The 8,847-nt window shown below is 48.2% G+C and overlaps 1 protein-coding gene across 1 annotated transcript in view; it reads left to right on the top strand.

Moving 5' to 3' along the window:
• Positions 1 to 8,847, top strand: part of RASSF5 (Ras association domain family member 5) — a 31,392-nt gene that overhangs the window by 16,142 nt on the left and 6,403 nt on the right. The window lies entirely within an intron of this gene.

Below are 8,847 nucleotides of genomic sequence, written 5' to 3'. Positions count from 1 at the left end.
CCCCCGCAACGCCTGGCTATTTTTTTGTTGTAGTTGTCATTGTTATTTAGCAGGAACAGGCCAGGTTTGAACCTGCCAGCCCTGGTGTAGGTGGCTGGTGCCCTAACCTCTGAGCTATGGGCACCGAGCCAACAATAAAATCTTAATTTCAGTGAGATTGATTTGCTCGAGTTCACAGAAGACCAAGAGTATGGCCAGCACAAGATACCTGTGGGCCTACATGCATGGCAGCATAGTCTAGTGGTTAAGAGGAGGGACTCTGGGTAGTAAGGGTACTTCCCTTGTTGAGTTATTTAGGGGATTAAATCCGAGCTGACTGTGAAGCCCTCAGTGGAGTACCTGGCTGTTGGCAATTTTTATTATTACAGTGAGGCACTTCAGGGCTTATACCTTGTTCTAAGGCCCCCTACATGGACTGCTGTTCCCTAATTCTGACTAGGTGAGCTCCTCCTGTGCACAGACTGAGATGGCCACCTCCAAGAGTGAGGACCCTGTGCCAGTGCTCTGGGACATGCTGGCACCCTGGGGAGTCTGCTGGAATGACTGACCTTCATCACAGGAAGTTGATCTGGGTGGCCTGAAGCCCAGGTTATGCTGTGCTTGCTCTGGTGTGCTACAGTGCATGCGCCTCTGTCTTCTCTTCTAGATAATCTGTGGGCTCCCAAGGCCAGTGACCACACCCGGTCTGCTTCACCTCCCCTGGTGCTTTTCAGAGACCTCACTCATAGACAGTTCATTCAGTTTCTGTTGACTGTGGACATTGACAATCTGCCTGGATTTCAGGCTCTTTCCTTTCCCACAACCCAGGTCTTTTCTCCTGCTCTTCTGCTACACCCTCCCAGAGCTGCTCCTGTGGACAGCTCCACACTGAAGCCTTGCTCTGCAGCAAGTAACCTAGTGGAGAATATACTTTAAGCGTTTGCAACCCTTGTATTTTGAGGACAATGGACAGCTCTGTAGATAAACCTGTGGGAATCACCCCCTTCACTGCCATAGGTGGGACTGGGGACTCCACCCCAGGACATAGGCCCTTTAGCACCTGGAAGGGGATCATGGGCCTCCAGTGAGGCTCCATGGGGCTCCCTCTTTCCTTTCTCCTTGAGATAATCACAAAGGGACTGGTGACTCTTGAATGTGGTATGGACATTGAGCAGGGCATTTCAAACCCAGCCCACACAGACGGTGTCTTCCCCTTGCCTTCACGGTTCCCATTTAGGGTAGGCCCAACAGAAACAGCGGGTATGTGGAGTGTGGAAGGCACTTGCAGCTGGTCATTCTACAAGACGTACCAGAAGTTCTCCTCTCTGACTCAGGCCTGGAGATGGCTCTCGCCCAAGGGGTGAACCAGTTGCTGCTCACAGATTTGCTAAGAGCTGAGAAAGAGGAAATGTGGTAAAGGCTCCACACTTCCGGGGTATTTTTTGTCTTGTTTTCTCAAGTTGTCTGAGTTAAGAAGGTGTAGCCCTATTGAGCATGGCTAAGATGGAGTCTTGGTGACAAGCAGAGACAGCAGGTAGAGAGCATTGAGAAGAGCAAAGCTTCGGACTTAGAAATGTCCTTAAGTGATTGTTAGACCAGGCATTCCTGCTGCAATTCAAAGGGTCCCAGTAGCCTCCAAGAGGTCCCTATCCCCACACCCCATTCTCCGAAATAGAAGAGGAAGCAGTGATGAAAAAACTACCTTATCTTATGTGGAAGATCTTAGTCCTGCAAAGGGGCCTTAGACCTTCTCTAGTCTTACTTCATGATTTCACAGATAAGGAAAATGAGGCCCCTGAGAAGGGAAGTGACTTGCTGAAGGTCACAGGTCATTTGATGGCTTTTGGCATCAGACCCATGGGGTACAGGACAGTGAGATGCTCCTAGACCTGGTTCTCTGGTGTCCGTGGCCCATAGTGGGCTCTGGGCTGAAAGTCACTTAGGCCGGCCTGCCCTCCCTTGCCACCCAGTCAACAAGACAAATCTGACACTTCCTTGGAGGTCACCCCAATAGTTAGCCAAGCCCCACACACGTGCCAAAGAAACTTAAGCACCAGACTAATGTCTGTCTCCTTCCATCTCCCAGGGAGCATCTAACTAGGGAGATGGATTAACATAAGTGAAACAATGATTAAACAATAAAAAGCAACTTATAATGAGATGTCAAATGTAGCCATACAGGCTCTGAAGTAGGTTCTTGCAGTGTGGTGGTTTTTGTTTTTTTTTTTCCAGTATGGGTTTAACAGTATCAAGCAGCTGCAGAGACTCAGGACACATGATAATTGGCAGTTTTGCTGCAACAGAAATCTGAGGCTTTGGGGCCATGGGGCTGGTGTTTGAGTCTCTGAGTCAGGGAGTGAGCCTAGGCACCCACCTGCATCCCTGCCCCAGCCAGCTTTCTAGAGAATGGAGAGTGAGTAGGATTCTAGTGATGTTACCAAGCCTTTGTCTACTTGTGAAAAATGTCCATTAAGTGAAAGTGAATTGGCTCGGCGCCTGTGGCTCAAGCGGCTAAGGTGCCAGCCACATACACCTAAGGTGGCGGGTTCGAATCCCCAGCCCGGGCCGCCAAACAACAATGATGGCTGCAACCAAAAAATGGCCGGGCGTTGTGGCAGGCGCCTGTAGTCCCAGCTACTTGGGAGGCTGAGGCAGGAGACTCACTTGAGCCCAGGAGTTGGAGGTTGCTGTGAGTGTGATGCCATGGCACTCTACCCAGGGGGACAAGCTTGAGGCTCTGTCTCAAAAAAAAAAAAAAAAAAAAAGTGAGAGTGAATTTACAAAAGCCCATTAACTGGTGTTGTGAGGAAATACACGGGAAATACAGGAAGTACGATTCAGGAGAAAGGAAGGGATGAGGGGAAACTATACCTTTCTCCATTTGGGAATCAGGATCTGATGCATTTGGAGAGCAGGGAATGGGGAGATTACTATGGGGAAGAGAAATTTTAGGGGGAAACTACATGGAGAAATGGAACAAGGAGAAATGAGGAGTATGTAATCTGGTGTGTATTCCAGACTGCACAAACAACAGTGTAGAGCAAATCACGGCCCATGGGCCAGATTCCATAAATAAAATTTGATTGAAACGTAGCCACACCTCTCCGGTGGCTGCCTTGTGCTACGATGGCAAAGTTGAATAGTTGCAACAGACTGAATGGCCTGCAGAGCCTGAAATATTTTACTATCTAGTCCTTTACAGAAAAGGTTTGGCAGTCATTGGAGTAGAGAAAGGAAAGAACTCTGAGGGCATGGGGGCTCATCTAGAATACGTGTTCAAGTAAAGTGAGAAATGAGCCAGGTCTTTGTCCTTCTGGAGTGACAGTAACACTACGTGCCTTTGGGTGGGTTTGATTAGTTTTCAAAACACTTTCACACCTATTATGTCATTTGAGTTTACCTTTGCACAAATCCTATGAGGAAAAAGATTTTTGTCACACATTTATAGGTGGAGAAACTGAGGCTTAAAGAGGTTATCTGACTTCTTCAAGATCACATAAAGTCAGAAGGCAAACACACACTTGGGGTCATCCTGCACAATTTACAAAGCCCCTACTATGTGTCAAGTTGTAACTAGGCTCTGGGATGCCATGGTGGACAAGACAGGTGTGAGTTCTCTTCCGGAACTCACTCTAATTGAAACACAAGGCTTACTGCTCTGTAACTCCTAGGAGTAAATAAGACCTTCCCCCGCCACCATTGTAGGGAATGGGAGACCATGGAAGGTTCTTGAGCGAGTATTTACTATCTACCTCATGCTCGGTGCTACCAAGCATGAGAAGAAATAGAAGTATGCTGGGCATGGTGGCATGCACCTATAATCCCAACGCCTCTGGAGGCAGAGGCAGGAGGTTCACTTGAGGCCAGGATTTTGAAGCTGTGATTGAGTTGGCGAATAGCCACTCTACTTCAGCCTGGGCAACATAGCACGACCCCGTCTCTTTAAAAAAAGAAAAGAAAGGGATGAATGATGTAATTCATTAAGAGCTTCAGTCTAGTTGGAAAGAATAACTTAGATGATCTACTGGGAGGTTCTTATAAATAGATGCATATTAAGTACTAGATAGTATAGTGTTAGCTTTAGATATAGGTTAGTTTTAACCTTACTGTGGCTCAGTTTCCTCTACTATAAAATGGACCTGATAATTGTATCTTTTGTCATAAATTTGAAGTGACCTAATACATGCTAGGTGAGTAGAATAGTGCATGACCCGTAATTAGATGTAATGAGGGATCATCATCATCATTATTGTCATTGTCATTCAGGTCTTGGATCATCAGCGAGGCCTTAATAGGGGACTTGAGATGGGGGGGACAGGAGTGATATGGTGAAAGTGCCTGGCAGGAAGAAGAGGCTAAGTTTAAAAGAGGGAGAGTGAAATTTTTAGCAAAAATGAGGCACTGAGGGTGTGATGCACGTTGTCCTCAGCCCACTCCTCATCCTGGGGTCCCTGCTTGGCTGTAGCATTCCCGGGACACTAGGAGCCAAAAGACTGACCCAGAGCTTCTCCTTCTCAGAGTGTTGGGTGCACCCAGTGACCAAAATTAAGACTTTATGTATGTCATTGGTTAGCAGAATTAACCAGTGTTTTGTTTTTGTTGTTTTAAAAATAGAATAAAGAGAACCTCAACAAAGGTTCTGCAATAGGGCAAATCAGCTCTGCAATAGGGCCCAGACTAGCAGGGTGGGGTCCTCCTTAATTTGCTAAGAATGTATTAACAGAAACATCTGAGAATGGATGGCTCCGGTGGCTCAGTGAGTAGGGCACTGGCCCCACATACCAAGGGTGGCAGTTTCAAACCTGGCCCTGGCCAAACTGCAACAAAATAATAGCCGGGTGTTGTGATGGGCACCTACTACTCAGAGGTTGAGGCAAAAGAATCGCCTAAGCCCAAGAGCTGGAGGTTGCTGTAAGCTGTGACACCACAGCACTCTACTGAGGGCTACATAGTGAGACTCTGTCTCAAAAAGAAAAAGAAACATCAGAGAATGGCTCAGGGTAAGGGCATCTCTGCTGTGACCCAAGCACTCAGCCTCTTCACTTGGCTGTACCCCAATAACCTCGAGAGCTAAAAGAGGACACAGCCATTTTCCATGGCTTAGCACATGTGAGCACAAACCTATTTTCACCAGTGCCCTGAACATGCTGGGTGCATTGGGAACAGCTCAGCCATCTGCCACCAATGCCAGGGGCTTAATCAGAGCAGAATTCCCTGCCATATGCACTGAGATGTGTAAACCCCCCAGGAGAGACACCTCGCAGGCCAGTGCCTATATTTGTCAAATCATAAGGTTTTCCCCATCTGTCTCTATCTTGGGTCACTCCAAGGGACAGCTCTATCTGCTTGGTTTTTTCTGTGTGCCCATGGACAGAGACAAATATTTCACTTTGAGGACCTGAGAGTCTGACAGGTACACAGAAAATGAGGTCTTTATCTCACCCTTGGAGGATCACTGTATTATCAATCTTGTTCAGACCGCAGATACTGACTTTTAAGTAAACCTTTGGGGCAGTATGTATTTATTGGCACCAAAATGTTAAATCTGTAGGTAGATGGGGGACTCTTGAGGTCTGGAATTGTGAAGGGTCTATGTCAGTTCTTCCCAAACACTGTTGCACATTAGAATCAAATAAGAGATTTAAAAAATTCCTATGCCCAGGCTATAGCTCATACCCATTAAATCAGAATGTCCAAGGATAAGCCCTGCTAGCCATGCTTCTCAAGGTCCCCCCAGATGATTCCTGGGCAGCCAAGTTTAAGAACCACTGGTCTAGATTCTACACCACCTCCTGGGTAGGAAAAGGATCAGTGAGACCTCATGCCTATGACTTGCTGGCTGGTCGCCCAGCCTACTTTGTGAGGTGATTCATTCAGTCTGTGGGTCAGAACTTGTCTGCCAGATTTGGTGTGAGCAGCTGCCATCCCAGACCTGAGCACTGACATTCTAAGACACATGGGGCTCCTGGCGCTCCAGGATGGGCTCCCCACCTGCATCCAGAGGGCCAGGCCTCAGAAGGGTGAGGTCAGAGCCACTGCCTTCTGCGTCAGTCCTGGCAGGGGTACCCACAGTCACTTGCGTCACTTCCCCATGTTTGTGGTGGGAAAAGAGAGAATTGATGGGTTTATCTGCTAAAGAAAAAGAGAACAGGACGAACAATAAACCTTAGGCTAAAGCAGCTCTAACTCTCACTGTGTTCAAAACCAGGCCTTTGAAAGTCACAACACAGCTGCCTTTCCCTACAGGGAAATGGCTGTAGCTTGGCTAGAAACTATGAGAGGAGCTCTTTCAGGAGCTTCTAGACTTTTCTATCATTTAACTGTTTTTTTGTAGATGAGTACGAGAAACTATGAACCCCTGAGAAGCAACAGCCTCCTTGCTTCAGAGACAAACAGTGGAGCGTACGACAGTAACCGGCCTGTCTTTCTGACTGGCAGCTCTCAGAGGGAAGGGAGGGCAGGGCCAGGCACAGGTGCATCTGGTCCCACAGAGATGTGTCCAGCCGGTGGGCACCCAGGGTGGGGAGCTCCAGGAGCTGACCCGAGGGAAGAAGAATGAGAGACTCCATTTTGACAGTGAATAAAGACAGTCTGCGGGGTTCACACCACTTATTACTCACCTCAGGCAAATAGGAGATGTCCAGAGACTGCTTCCCCCGGGTGGCCCTTCAGAGTCAAGGTCCAGTCCCAGAGAGTTGAGCAGGCACACAGGAAGAGGGTAGGCCCTGCCTCCTGGAGGCTGCCTCCCTCTGCAGAGGTTAGAAGTCCCTCCCTGCCATCTTCACAGGTGACAGAGAGCCTCTGGGTCCTACCCACTGATCAGATCCATCCTGGATGAGCATTTCACAGGCTGGGTAATCACAGGCCTTGGTTTAGCAGCTGCTCATCCCAGCCCTGCAGCATGGAGTTTTAGCGGTCATGGTGGGAGCAGTAGGCCAGTCCATTTAGCAGAAGAGGCCATCTGAGGGTGGCACATGGTCAGTTAAGAAGAACACGGGCCCCAGCCCTTACATGGACTTGGTTCTAGTTCCTGTGCAGCCACTTACTAGCAATGACACCGTAGGCATGTTTTTTCTTTCTTTTTTTTTTTTTTAGAGGCAGGGACTCACTCTATCACCCAGGCTAGAATGTGGTGTGGCATCATCATTGCTCACTGAAGCCTCAAACTCCTGGGCTTAAATGATCCTCCTCCCACCTCAGCCTCCTGAGCAGCTGGGACTACAGGTGTGCACTACCATGTCCGGCTAATTTTTCTTTCTTTCTTTTTTTTTTTATTTTGTAGAGACAAGATTTTGCTATGTTGTTCAGGCTGGTCTCAAATTCCTGGTCACAAGTGATCCTCCATTTTTGGCCTCCCAAAGTGTTGGCATTATAGGCATGCGCCACCATGCCCAGCCTGGCATGTTGATTAACCTTTCTGAACCTCAGTTTTGTAATCTGTAAAATAGGAATAACATAGGTAGTGCGTAAGAGAAGGTACATGAAAACACCCAGCACAGTGCTGGTATTAGTGGGAGATCAGGTGCCCTGGAGCAAGAGTCCAGAGGGAACAGACAAGCCACGGAAAGATGCTATGATGAGAAAGGATGTTGGCTCCCCTCTGTGCTGAGGGGTGGAGGGTTAGAGGCTAGAGCCACGCCCAGGCCTGGCCACGTCAGCTCCCCTTGGCCGTCAGAGCCTGACACTGCTTCGGTTCTGTGGGATTAGAAAGTGGGAGGAGGAAGTGATGGCATATTCTTCAGTGTGACAGTTCTCCCACAGACAGGCTTGCTAAAGGGAGGAGGGTCAGGCCTGAAGTCTGTTGTGGGTGCCCATTGTGTTCCACTGGGTGAGGCTAGGGTAGCTGTGGAATTCCCCAGCCAAACCCACGTACCCACAGGACGGTGTCACACAGTCTCAGAGTCATCCCTCTCTGGGCCTCAGTTTCCTTGTTTGCCAAGGGAACATCTTGAGTCTGCTAGATTTCTAAGATCAGGCAAATTCCCAGTGGGTTTGGCCAGCCTCTTCCAGCACTCTCAGACACACAGGGATGTGTGAAGATAAACCCGAGAAGTGGATGCCAGTGAACTCTGCAAAATCCAGGGAGCTGAATGAAAGGCAGGGTAGCTTAGACCCCAGAATTCACCCCTGTACTCCCTCTTCCTCCCTTCCCCTTCCTATTCCTCGGGTGTGAGAGGAAGAGGGCATCAGGGGAACATAAGAGAAGAATGAATCCTGGTGTTGGAGGGAGAACAGAATAGGTCAGACCAGCTGTTGTCTTCAGTCCTGTACATGCTGACTGTAGAACGTTAGGCAGATGGCTGAACTCCTCTTAGTGTTGGTGGTCTCACCTACAAAATGGGGGTAACAAGCTATCCTGGAGAGTTTTGGTTTGTGAGGAGTAAATGAAATAGTGTTTGCCAAGTACCTGGTGGAGAAGGTGCAGAGTCAATGCTGGTTGTCACTATGGCCCAGTAGAAGAGGTTCATCTCCTCGATTAGCTCCTCATTCTTACCAGTTTACCCATTCATTTGACTAAGAGACATTTCCTTCTTATTTTATTTTATTTTTTTTTAATAAGACAGTTTCACTCTATCACCCAGGCTAGCTAGAGTGCTGTGGTGTTAGCCTAGCTCACAACAGCCTCAAACTCCTGGGCTCAAGCCATCCTCCTGCCTCAGTCTCCTGAGTAGCTGGGACTATAGTTGCCTGCCATGACACCCAGCTAATTTTTCTATTTTTAATAGAGATGAGGTCTTGATCTTGCTCAGGCTGATCTCAAACAGCTGAATTCAAGCAATCCACCAGCCTCAGCCTCCCAGAGTACTAGGATTACAGGTGTGAGCCACTACACCTGGCCTGACATTTACTTCCTTTTTTTTTTTTTTT

The sequence above is a fragment of the Otolemur garnettii genome, unplaced genomic scaffold (assembly GCF_000181295.1).
Source record: "Otolemur garnettii isolate 467f Iridium unplaced genomic scaffold, OtoGar3 scaffold00055, whole genome shotgun sequence".
NCBI lineage: Eukaryota > Metazoa > Chordata > Mammalia > Primates > Galagidae > Otolemur > Otolemur garnettii.
Note: the sequence above shows the minus strand (reverse complement) of the source record. Positions and strands in the feature narration are given on the sequence as shown.